This window comes from Salvelinus alpinus, chromosome 19 (genome assembly GCF_045679555.1).
Source record: "Salvelinus alpinus chromosome 19, SLU_Salpinus.1, whole genome shotgun sequence".
NCBI lineage: Eukaryota > Metazoa > Chordata > Actinopteri > Salmoniformes > Salmonidae > Salvelinus > Salvelinus alpinus.
The window spans coordinates 47,109,294-47,122,678 of NC_092104.1; the positions used below are offsets into that span (position 1 = coordinate 47,109,294).

Consider the following 13,385-nt stretch of genomic DNA (forward strand, 5'->3'; position numbering starts at 1 on the left):
ATGAATGAGTCTGTTTGATGAACGTGAATAAGGTCCTGCTTTAGAGTTATTTTTGTGATTTGATTTAGTCTCTTAAGAGGTCACATATTGACATCCACATTGACCTGACCTTTGACCCCTTCATGTCACCTGTTAGACAAATGGCGGCCTGGGAGTAACTTAGGTCATTAGGGCCATTCAGTGGAATCAATGGAGGCTCCCAGGGGAGACTGGGTCTGGCCAGGCCAGCGGACAAACACTCGGATTCCTGCACTGCCCGCAAGGCTACGCCTCTGCTATAGCAATAAGATGGATGATGCATGCAAAACCAAACCACTGCTGTGGATCTGCTGTTGACCATGTGTGTTCAAGTTCAAGTTTGTTTATTAGTCATGGGCAGGTGTGGTGCAATTGTCGTTTGTGTGTGTATGTTTTGTATTGTCTGATTATTCATTATGAATGGGATTTACTCCATTTATTTTGTTTACATTCTTCACTGTAACCACAATGTCACAAATAATTGAACATACACAACATGAGTAGATTAATTTGGTCAAAACATTTCTTTATTAAAAACTATCAGAAAGAATGTTGGCATTTTGATTCAAAGCCACAAATCAGTGAGTCACTCAGTTTTATGCTGACAAATATAGCTTAATGCTGTGAAATAGCCTACTAAATAGTAGCTCTGGTCTTGAAAATATGGGCAACCTTTTTTCCCTCCCTATCCTAGTTGGACTCTCTTCACATCTGCAAAGAAGGACCCTTTCAGAAACTCACTTTATATAGAGGGGCTATCACTCTTTCGCACTGTGGTAAATAAAGCCAGTTTGTTAATTAGAATGATTTATTTCTGTTTTTAGAGGGAGAGAAACCAAAAGCCCACTGTGTCTATTTTTTTTTAAACCGTCATGTCAAGTGTAATTGCGCAATTGTATTTACCCAAGTTCTCTCTCAACTCCGGGACCACCTGCCAGCTAATATTTTTTTGTTGCCAGATGCAGGACTCTAGTGCCAGAGAAGAGAGACTCTCGGACTGAAACATTCCCACCTCGATTAATTCCGAAAAGACAGTCAATTTGTGCCACAGTTCAGACTACCGACAGATCAGCGTTCTAACTCCCCCTTGTGGTAGTGTGGTGCAATGACAGAATGACGCAATTTACCACAATCTGCCACAATCTACCACAAACGACATAAGCTCTAAACTTTTAATTGAGGAACCACTGTACACATGACAATGCAACAAAATGCTTACTTACATGTTCCCCTACTGATAATGCGACAACAATAGGAAAGTAATTAAGTTAATAAAAGAGTACAAAAAATACGAGCTCAATGAATGAGAAATAGGATCAAATGTAGCTAAAATATAATACAAGGAGGCACTCAAACTAATTAAAGTAGGATATGTACACATATGCCGGGGAATTGTGCAATGGATTGCGCAATAATAAATAGACATTGTGCAGTAATATGAATAGGTGTCCAGTAGCAGCAATAATGGAGTGTGTGTGTAGGGTGTTTGTGTGTGAGTTAGTTCATGTGTGTTAAGGTTGCAGGGAGTTCAGTTCAAGAATTCAGTAGTCTGATGGCTTGTGGGTAAAAACTGTCTCTGAGCCTGGAGGTCTGTCTGCCAGACGGTAACGGAGTGAATAGTCTGTGGCTGGGGTGAGCGGGGTCCTTGGTGATGTTGCACCGCAGTCCAGTCGATGTGGATTGGGGCGTGTCCTCCTCCCTGGTTCCTGAAGTCGACAATCAAGTCCTTTATTTTGCTGATGTTGAGGGAGAGGTTTTTGTTTTAGCACCCCACTGCCAGGTCTCTGACCTCCTCCCTGTAGGCTGACTTTGTCAGTGATCAGGCCTACGACCGTGGTGTTGTCAGCAAACTTGATGATGGAGTTGGTGTTGTGCTTTGCCACGCAGTCATGGGTGAACAGGGAGTACAGCAGTGGGCTGAGGACACATCCCTGGGGGGCACCAGTCTTACACTCTCAAGAAGAAGAAAAAAGGTGATATCTAGAACCAAAAAGGGTTCTGTCCCTATAGGAGTATCCTTTAAAGAACCCCTTTTGGTTCCAGGTAGAACCCTTTTGGGTTCCATGTAATACCCTTTCCAAAAAGGGTTCTACATGGAACACAAAAGGGTTCTATCTGGAAACAAAAAGGGATCTCCTATGAAGACAGCCGCAGAACCCTTTTGGAACCCTTTTTTCTTAGACTGGGGGAGGTGTTGTTGCCAATCCCCACAGCTTGTGGCCTGCCCGACAAGAAGTCCAGGATTCAGTTGCAGACGATGATTTTGAGACACAGAGCCCTGAGCTTGGTGACAAGTTTAGAGGGAAAAAAGATGTTGAATGCTGAACTCTAGTCAATGAATAGCAATGGAGATGGCATCTTCCGTGGATCTGTTGGAATGGTAGGCAAATTTGAATGGGTCCAGATTGTCTGGCAAGCTGGCCTTGGTGTGGGCCATGACCAGCCTCTCAAAGCACTTAATGTTGACAGGTGTGTGTATGTCTTAACTATATTCATTGTGTTTCTTTACAGTCAGTTACACATGTGTACACACTCAGGAGACCTACCTATAGTGCCTTTAGAAAGTATTCACACCCCTTGACTTTTTTCCACATTTTGTTGTGTTACAGCCTGGATTTAAAATGGATTACACACAATAACCCATAATGTCAAAGTGGAATTATGTTTTCTGATTTTTTTCAACAAATTATAAATGAAAAGCTGAAATGGCTTGAATCGATAATACATTCAACCCCTTTGTTATGGCAAGCCTAAATAAGTTCAGTAGTAAAAATGTGTTTAACAAGTCACATATTAAGTTGCATGGACTCACTCTGTGTGCAATAATAGTGTATGGCATGTTTTTGAACATACAATTATCTGTAATTTCCCTCAGTCAAGCAGTGAATTTCAAACACAGATTCAACCACAAAGACCAGGGAGGTTTTCCAATGCCTTGCAAAGAAGGGCACCTATTGGTTGCTAAAAAAATTGCAGACATTGAATATCCCTTTGAGAATGTCACTACAAAGGGGTTAGTCACTACAAAGACACAGGGATCCTTCTTAACTCAGTTGCCGGAGAAGAAGGAAACCGCTCAGGGATCTCACCATAAGGCCAATCGTTACTTTAAAACAGTTACAGAGTTTAATGGCTGTGATTGGAGAAATCTGAGGATGGATCAACAACATTGTAGTTACTCAACAATGCTAAGCTAATTGACAGAGTGAAAAGAAGGAAGCAGGTACAGAATAAAACTACTCCAAAACATGCATCCTGTTTGCAACAAGGCTCTAAAGAAAAACAGCTAAACATTTGACAAAGAAATAAACTTTTTGTCCTGAATACAAAGTGTTATGTGTGGGGTCAAATCCAATACAACACATTACTGAGTACTACTCTCTATATTTTCAAGCATAGTGGTGGCTGCATCATATGTTATGGGTATGCTTGTAATTGTTAAGAACTGGGAAGTTTTTCAGGATTAAAAATATATGTAATAGAGCACAGGCAAAATCCTGATTCAGTCTGCTTTCCACCAGACCCTGGGAGATGAAATCACCTTTCAGCAGGACAATAACCTAAAACACAAGGCCAAATCTACACAGTGAATGTTCCTGAGTGGCCAAGTTACAGTTTTGACTTAAATCTACTTGAAAATCTATGGAAAGACCTGAAAATGGTTGTCTAGGAATGATTAACACAGCCCATCTGTAAATAGCCCATCCAACTACCTACCCCATCCCCATATTGCTTTTATTTACTTTTTTTTGCTCTTTTGCTCACCAGTATTTCTACTTGCACATTATCATCTGCACATCTATCACTCCAGTGTTCATTTGCTAAATTGTAATTACTTCACTACTATGGCCTATTTATTGCCTTGTCTCCTTACTCCATTTGCACACACTGTATATAGATTTTTCTATTGTGTTATTGACTGTACTTTTGTTTATCTCACGTGTAACTCTGTGTTGTTGTTTTTTGTCGCACTGCTTTGCTTTATCTTGGCCAGGTCGCAGTTGCAAATGAGAACTTGTTCTCAACTGGCCTACCTGGTTAAATAAAGGTGATTTAAAAAAAATAATAATAATTAACAACCAATTTCACAGAGCTTGAAGAATTCTGAAAATAATAATGGGCAAATGTTGTACAATACAGATGTGGAAAGCTCCTGGAGACTTACCCAGAGAGACTTCTACAAAGTATTGACCCAAGGGTGTGAATGTTTATGTAAATGAGATATTTCTGTATTTCATTTTCAATACATTTGAGAAAATGTCAAAAAATATATTTTCCCTTTGTAATTTTGTGTTATTGTGTCAATTTTAATCAATTTTGAATTCAGGCTGTAACACAACACAATTTGGAATAAGTCAAGCGGTTGAATACTTTCTAAAGACACTATACAGAGAAATGGGAAAGGCTTTGCTTAATTGTCTTTTTACGACCATACTTCACCCATGAATATGAAAAATAAAAGCAAGGTACCTTTGAAAAGAAGATGGACCAGACCACTTTTATCAGTATCAGTTCGGAATCTTATGAAATAATAAGAATTCTATCACTTTTAGCACATAGCAATTGTGACCACGACTGTTTTATTTATTCCTCTTACCAGTAGGCTATTATCTGTTAAAGGCTAATGTGTATTACGTTGAAAAAGCCACTATCATTCATGTTCCACAATGCTTGAAAGTAAATTACAGCATTATCTCTGTAGACATGAACGAATAGAAGGATGGACAGAGGGAGGGAGGGGAGAAGGGAGAGATGGTTAATAAAGAGAGGGAAGGCTACAGAACAAGAAAAGGAATAAGCCTTCGTCTACAGAGTTGCTGGGAAAGATTAGGCCTGGCCCTTTCCAATAGGGCCTGTCAGATTTATTTCCAACATCAAGGGCCTCTCTCCTTTCTCCTGCCAGCCCCATCCATCAGAGACCTGTCTCGGGTTTATGTGTGGCCAGAGCCCTGGACGCAGACTGGGGACATTGGGTGGCGGGCTGGAGGGATGAGGACTGCTCGATTGAAGGGGTAGGGGATAGAGGGTTGGAGAGGGGGGCTGTGGGCAAGGCTTGTCTGGCTCCAGGAATGGTTGCCAGGGTACGTGGGCCAGAGGCATCCGCCATCATCTGGTATCCCAGGGTGCAACGAGAGCATCGGCCCCCAGTAAGTCACCGGTGGAGGTGAAAAGCACTGTCACCAAGATAAAAGGGGACTTTCCCCCTTCCTCTGATCTGTGAGAGAAATTAAAGAAAGAGCAAGATGGGGGAGAGAGCGAAAGGGAGAAAGGAGGGAGAGAAAGAGAGAGAGAGCACAAAATCACTCACTGTACATCATGTCAATACGTCTCGCATTTGAAATCCTTATTATAGATTGGGTGTGACAAAGGGATGTGTGTTCATGGTTCAGGGACATGTCCCCTCCTCAAACAAACTCCTCCCTCTCCCCCACCACTACTACCCCCACCCCCCTCGCCAGGCGCCTGTCCCACCACCTACCTACCCCTGTCGTCTGTCTCTATGTAACCTAGCAACTATTTAATTAAAAGAGCATCAGCAAAGATAGGTATTTTTTTCCTAACCCAGGATTTCTTCCAGTCTCAGGGCTTTTCAGCACAACGTGAATCAAAAACCGTGACACGTTGGCCAGTGTATAATACCGTTCATATTCCCCGCCTTCTTTGTTGATTTCATACATGGCCGCAGTTTGTCTTCTTCATCCATCTCTCTATGCTTGCGTCGTTGACAGGACTACCTGATAGAACGCAGATGATGTCCTATCCACACCAAAAACATACTAGCGATGTGTGATGCGCTTTATTTGTGGACAGATTTACTATGGATGTTTAAGACATTGAGCCACAGAGAACTACAAGCAAGGCCTTCACCTCTCTGTCCTTCACTTGAGTTTATCAAGAGCACTCCTCCTCCTCTTCTACACCCCCCGCCCCCCCAATCACTGTCCCCTCGCTCAACCCTAAAAAGCGCCTTTCACCACCTTTTACAAACGTGCCAGGACCAAGCAAGGCAGAGCAATTAGTGGAAATGTAAAACAGGTCCTCACGTCAACATTCATCACCCATGCTGTCATTCACACGGCATCCAGCACTTCTGTTCCGAGAAATAAACAATGAAGTAAAATATGATTCAGGGCTGCCAGTGTAAAAATCTCCATCTCCTTCTCTCCTCTTCTCTTCTCTACCCATCTATACACTCTACAGGTATAATGGAGATCCTTATGCATCCCAAAGTGATGTAATAACAACCCTGGCTTCCTCTCTGGATGCACTGTATTGTAAGTGGGCTTTTATAGGATCTCCACCATTTCCTTCAACGCACTTGAGAGGGACCTACAGTGTAATTACCAGAGGACTAGAGTGTATGGAAAAGTCATGGTAAATGCCTCTAATGATCCTCCCTCTAAATTGGCACATTATAGGGTTTACCTGCTTTTCAGTTTCACGTCTACCTTCTAAACAGTCTAATCTTCCCTCGTATGTCCCCCCTCTCACTTTCTCCCACACTCGCCCTATTTCCATTTTTACCTCAAAATCTCTTTGACATTTGGATTCAAACACAGACACTTAAAGCCAATGAAAGTGAGAGAGAGTTTAAGAAAATGTAGTTACATGCGCGGTTCTATCTAATATTCTTTGTGAAAATCATTTAAAAATCAAATTCAGAGAGATTAAGTCAATGCTAGGATATGTATATTTAGTGTGATATTGGTGAGGGCTGGTATCAATGATGAAAATCCTCTTAAACAAAAAGTCATTCTCTGAGCAATTTTACTAGCAGAATTTCCTATTTCCTATACTATATAACTCAGTATTTGTATTATTTATTTTATACAAGTCTTTTTTGCTCATCTTTATCAAGGGTGCCAATATTGTTGGATCTGATTGTGAATTTTTAAAATCTTGTCCCAAAAATACTACAACGCTTATTGAACATTGATAATGAACGTCTTAATGCAATCACCCTATGTGAATTGAGTGTTTTCACCTTCTAAGGCAAATAAAGGTGACTCACTGTATTTCATAAATGCACGTACAAATATATCGCTGCACTTGCACTTTTCTTAAATCATCCCCTATTTCTTCTAAAAGAAGTTGAAATTGAAAAAAAGACAAAAAAAGACAAATGGCATGGACAAAATTACTGGCACCGCAGAGCTAGGACTTGGTTGCGCAGCCTTTGGCTAAGATAACTGCAGACAAATGCTTCTTGTAGCTATCAGTGAGCTTGACACACCTTTCTATAGCAATTTGACCCACTCTTCAACCGCAACTGCTCTCATTCTTCAACGTTTGAGGGGTGTCCTCCACCGACTGCTGTTCTCAGCTCTCACCATAGGATTTTGATGTGATTCAGATCTAGACTCTTCACTGGACACTCCAGAACAATCCAGTGTTTCTTTTTGAACTAATCCAGGGTGCTTTTGATGTGTGTTTGAGGTCGTTGTCCCGCTGGAAGACCCACAACCTTGCGTATGTTCAAGACCTCCAGTATAAAGGGCAGCAAAGCAGGTTAGATAATGCTGTGGGGTTGCTTTGCTGCCCCTGGTACTGGGGGCCTTGAATGTGCGCAAGGAATTATGAAATTAGCAGATTATCAAGGGGTTTTGGAGTGCAATTCTCAACACAGAGTCCAAGAACTGTGTCTCTGTTGAAGGACGTTGGTCTTCCAACAGGACAACAACCCCAAACACACATCAAAAGCCCACTGGAATGGTTAGAAATTGGAAGCGCTGGACTGTTCTGGAGTGAGCATATAAGAGTTCAGATCTGAATCACATGCATAACCTATGGCGAGAGCTGAAAACCGTAGTTAGTGGAGGGCACCCCTAAAACATTGAAGAATTGCATCAGTTTGATGCTGGAAAGTTTGCCAAATTGCCAGTAGAAAGGTGCAGCAAGCTCATTGATGGCTACAATAATCATTTGTTGTGGAGTTATCTTGGCCAAAGGCTGTGCAACCATTCGGGGCACTTTACAGGAGAATATAGGCTGTAGAGAAAGAACAAAATGTAGGGACCTCAAATGGCTCAGCATTTTCCAAAACAGAGACCTATGATGGGGTTGTTATTTTGTATTTTATAGCTTGTGTTTTGTAGTTTGTTGTTGGGAATGCAGGGGACACTTACTTCCCCTTAACATACATGGACCTTCGAAACATGCAGGTGCAAAAAGCTGTCCCTACCCTGTATGGTTATGGGCATCCGCATAACTAAATATGCAATACTTACACAGTTTAAGACAGTAAAAAAATGTATGTATTTCAAATGTCTAAATGGAAAATAAAAAATGTTCATCGCATTTCTTGTGATACAAATCTCTGTGGTCCAAGAAGGCATTTTTCAGAGAGCTCCATTAGATATTTTTGACAGTATGTTCGTTGATATTGTGACACAATTAGTAAAAGAAAATGTTCTAAATATAGCGCATATAACAGTTTCCATGTATGGACTGCCAAATAGAAAAGAGGAACATCATTTTGTAGCACAGAACATCAGTGCACTGTGTAATTCCCTATGAGAGACATATTCATTTTGATGTGGCAGAGTGTCAACTTTTATAAATAATTTAATTTCATCAAAGGCAGCAGTTTCACATTTCAAGCAAAATGTCCAGATATTTGAACCATTATATGAACACTATTTCCACGTACCACATTAGACATGATGATGAGATCGATAGCATACTAGTAAAAAATTAAATAAAGATGTTCCTTGTGAAAGCTAGTGACATGTGGAGTGGGAGGGTACAGACGAGACAGAGGTCCGTGGGAGAAGGCACCGGCTGTTTGGAAGGCTGCGCACCCCATTGGCCCTCTCTTTTACTCTGACAGTCTGGATGACACGTGCAACAATGCTGTCCCTCCACTCGACAAACCCGACACTACTGGCTCAGACAATGGTGTGGCCTATGGCCAAATCAAAATCAAATCTAAACTAATTTTATTTGTCACATGCTTTGTAAACAACAAGTGTAAACTAACAGTGAAATTCTTACTTACGGGCCCTTCCCAACAATGCAGAGAAAACTACAACAATAATCAAAAGATAATAACACAAGCAATAAATACACAATGAGTAACGATAACTTGGCTACATACACGTGGTACCAGTACCGAGTCGATTTGCAGGGGTACGAGGTAATTGAGGTAGATATGTATATATGGGTAGGGGTAAAGTGACTAGGCAACACAAGATAGATAATAAGCAGTAGCAGCAGCGTATGAGATGAGTCAAAACAGTTAGTGTAAAGGGGGGTCAACGCAGAAAATCCTGGTAGATATTTGGTTAGCTATTTAGCAGTCTTATGGCTTGGGGTTAGAAGCTGTTCAGTATCCTGTTGGTTCCCGACTTGGTGCATCGGTACTCCTTGTCATGCAATAGCAGAGAAAACAGTCTATGACTTGGCTGTAGTCTTTGACAATTTTAGGGCCTTCCTGGTATATTTTTATTTAACTAGGCAAGTCAGTTAAGAACAAATTCTTATTTTCAATGACAGCCTAGGAACAGTGGGTTAACTGCCTTGTTCAGGGGCAGTACAACAGATATGTACCTTGTCAGCTCAGGGATTTGAACTTGCAACCATTTCGGTTACTAGCCCAACACTCTAACCACTAGGCTACCCTGAGGATCTGAGAGGTCCTGGGCCATCGCTCATCCATGTACATATATGTATACATTCTCATTCACCCCTTTAGATTTGTGTGTATTAGGTTGTTGTTGGGGAATTGTTAGATTACTTGTTAGACATTACTTCACTGTCGGAACTAGAAGCACAAGCATTTTGCTACACTCGTATTAACATCTGCTAACCATGTGTATGTGACAAATAAAATGTGATTTGATTTGGTAATCCACTTGGCCCCACAGCATTGTGAGTGTTAACCTGTTTAAAGGTCTTATTCACATCGGCTACAGAGAGCGAAATCACACAGTCGGCCGGACTAGCTGTTGATCTCATGCATGGTTCAGTGTTGCTTACCTCAAAGCAAGCATAGAAGGCATTTAACTCGTCTTGTAGGCTTGCTTCACTGGGTGGCTCACGTTTCCCTTTGTAATCTGTGAAAATTTGCACGCCCTGCCACATCCGACAAGCATCAGAGCCGGCGTAGTAGGATTAGATCTTAGTGTGTTGACGCTTTGCCTGTTTGATGGCTCGTTGGAAGTCGTAGTGGGATTTCTTATTATCATCCGAATAGTGTCCCGTTCCTTGAAAGTGGCAGCTATAGCCATTAGCTCAGTGCGGATGTTGCCTGTCATCCATGACTTTTGGTTGGGATATGTACGTATGGATGACATTATCGAATCACTTATAATCACTTATAACGAACCGCCCTTGCTGTCTCTGCCAGGCCGGTTCCCCTCTCTCCACTGGGATTCTCTGCCTCTAACCCTGTTACAGGGGCTGAGTCACTGGATTGCTGGTGCTCTTTCATGCCGTCCCTAGGAGGGGTGCGTCACTTGAGTGGGTTGAGTTACTGACGTGATCTTCCTGTCTGGGTTGGCGCCCCCCCTTGGTTTGTGCTGTGGTGGAGACCTTTGTGGGTTATACTCGGCCTTGTCTCCGGATTGTAATGTTGGTGGTTGAGGATTTCCCTCTAGTGGTGCGGGGGCTGTGCTTTGGCAAAGTGGGTGGGGTTATATCCTTCCTGTTTGGCCCTGTCCGGGGGTTTCTTCGGATGGGGCCACAGTGTCTCCTGACCGCTCCTGTCTCAGCCTCCAGTATTTATGCTGCAGTAGTTTATGTGTCGGGGGGCTAGGGTCAGTTGGTTACCTGGAGTACTTCTCCTGTCTTATCCAGTGTCCTGTGTGAATTTAAGTATGCTCTCTCTAATTCTTTCGTTCTCTCTTTCTCTCTGAGAACCTGAGCCCTAGGACCATATGTCAGGACTACCGGGCATGATGACACCTTGCTGTCCCCAGTCCGCCTGGCCTTGCTGCTATTCCAGTTTCAACTGTTCTGCCTGCGGTTACGGAACCCCTACCTGTCCCAGACCTGCTGTTTTCAACTCTTAATGATCGGCTATGAAAAGCCAACTGAGATTTATTCCTGATTATTATTTGACCATGCTTGTCATTTATGAACATTTTGAAAATCTTGGCGCTCTCTAATTTTCTCCTTCTCTCTTTCTTTCTCTCGGAGGACCTGAGCCCTAGGACCATACGTCGGGACTACCGGCCGTGGTGACTCCTTGCTGTCCCCAGTCCGCCTGGCCTTGCTGCTATTCCAGTTTCAACTGTTCTGCCTGCGGTTATGGAACCCCTACCTGTCCCAGACCTGCTGTTTTCAACTCTTAATGATCGGCTATGAAAAGCCAACTGAGATTTATTCCTGATTATTATTTGACCATGCTTGTCATTTATGAACATTTTGAAAATCTTGGCTCTCTCTAATTTTCTCCTTCTCTCTTTCTTTCTCTCGGAGGACCTGGGCCCTAGGACCATGCGTCGGGACTACCGCCCGTGGTGACTCCTTGCTGTCCCCAGTCCGCCTGGCCTTGCTGCTATTCCAGTTTCAGCTGTTCTGCCTGCGGTTATGGAACCGCCACCTGTCCCAGACCTGTTGTTTTTCAACTCTTGATGATCGGCTATGAAAAGCCAACTGAAAATTATTCATGATTATTATTTGACCATGCTTGTCACTTATGAACATTTTTGAACATCTTGGCATAGTTCTGTTATAATCTCCACCCGGCACAGCCAGAAGAGGACTGGCCACCCCTCATAGCCTGGTTCCTCTCTAGGTTTCTTCCTAGGTTTTGGCCTTTCTAGGGAGTTTTTCCTAGCCACCGTGCTTCTACACCTGCATTACTAGCTGTTTGGGGTTTTAGGCTGGGTGTCTGTACAGCACTTCGAGATATTAGCTGATGTACGAAGGGCTATATAAAATAAAATTGAATTGAAATTGAATTGAATTGAATTGAAATTGAATTGAATTGAATTTTATTTTATTGAACCTTTATTTAACTAGGCAAGTCAGTTAAGAACACATTTTCATTTACAACGACAACCTATCCCGGACAAAATCTAACCCGGATGACTCTGGTCCAATTATGCGCCGCCCTATGCTGCCCTCCCATGCAAAAAGGCAGTAACTGCTCATTTTACTGTTTTGGAGAAAATGGGGGTCATATTAGCAGTAAGTGCAAAACGTTTCTGTGAAACCAAGGTAAATGGCAATAACTGAACTTACTGCCTTTTAGCTTGGTTTCAACCTGCCCTTGGCTGCAGTTACTGCGTTTTACCTTGGTATCATTTCAGTTCATTCTGTTAGTGATGACATCCAGACACAGGTAAGAACTAGCTAACTAGCTAACGAGCATAGACTAACAATACTATCGGCTCTCATGAGAGATCTGCAATTGATACTAACTTCAATCTACTAGCCATACAATGAATTACTGTATATTCAGAAATTTCATCTGATGGTTTCTTTGAATCAGTACACCATACACACAATTTCTAGCCAGTGACAGCCACCTAGCTAAAACTGACGCGCTCCTACCAAAACGTCAAAACCTACCTAGCTAGCATTAGCATGAAACAATAGATTTGTGCTACATGCTCCCATAAGAGACGATCAGCAGTTTATACTAGCTTCAATCTATTATACCTAGAATTAATATAATCCCTATAGTTATATTCTGGCATTCCATGGGTTATTTGTAATCAGTAACATTACACCACACACACACAATCTCTAGCCAGCTGACGGTCAGTTGGACGTGCACCCCATACTGAATGGTCAAAAGCCACGCACACTCGTTTTCCGGTTGAGCACACATACAGCATTGCTAGTGTAACAGTTTAACTTTACGTCCGTCCCCTCGCCCCGACCCGGGCGCGAACCAGGGACCCTCTGCACACATCAACAACAGTCACCCACGAAGCATCGTTACCCATCGCTCCACAAAAGCCGCGGCCCTTGCAGAGCAAGGGGAACCACTACTTCAAGGTTTCAGAGCAAGTGACGTCACCGATTGAAAGGCTATTAGGGCGCACCACCGCTAACTAGATAGCCATTTCACATCCGTTACACTAGCTCATTCATAATATATCTACTCACATGTTCAGGGTTTCTGGTTTTCTTTTATATTCCAGTATTGCGTGACTGTCCCGGTCACCAAAGTTAAAATCCCAAATTGTATCCATCACCTTCGTTGGTGGCATATGTAATTAGTACAACAAGCTTTGGCATGCCAAATGTGAGCTCAATGTGTCTGCTTCATTGCCGTCATTACATGAATGCGGAAAAAAAACATTTTGCCAAAATGACTTCCACCAATCCTTGTGGTCCCAATCCCTAGATGATTAGTATCTATGTGGATCAAAGCTGCCATGTGAGGGTGTATTAGGACAGTACAACCATGT

The 13,385-nt window shown here is 42.4% G+C and overlaps 1 long non-coding RNA gene across 1 annotated transcript in view; it reads right to left on the minus strand.

Annotated features, from left to right (window-relative positions):
• Positions 1–527: 527 nt before the first annotated feature.
• The window catches only part of LOC139545746 (uncharacterized), an 87,015-nt gene continuing 74,157 nt past the window's right edge, over positions 528–13,385 (minus strand). Inside the window, exon 2 of the long non-coding RNA XR_011669127.1 lies at positions 528–5,233. This is a non-coding gene — a long non-coding RNA (uncharacterized lncRNA). The remainder of the gene's footprint in view (positions 5,234–13,385) is intronic.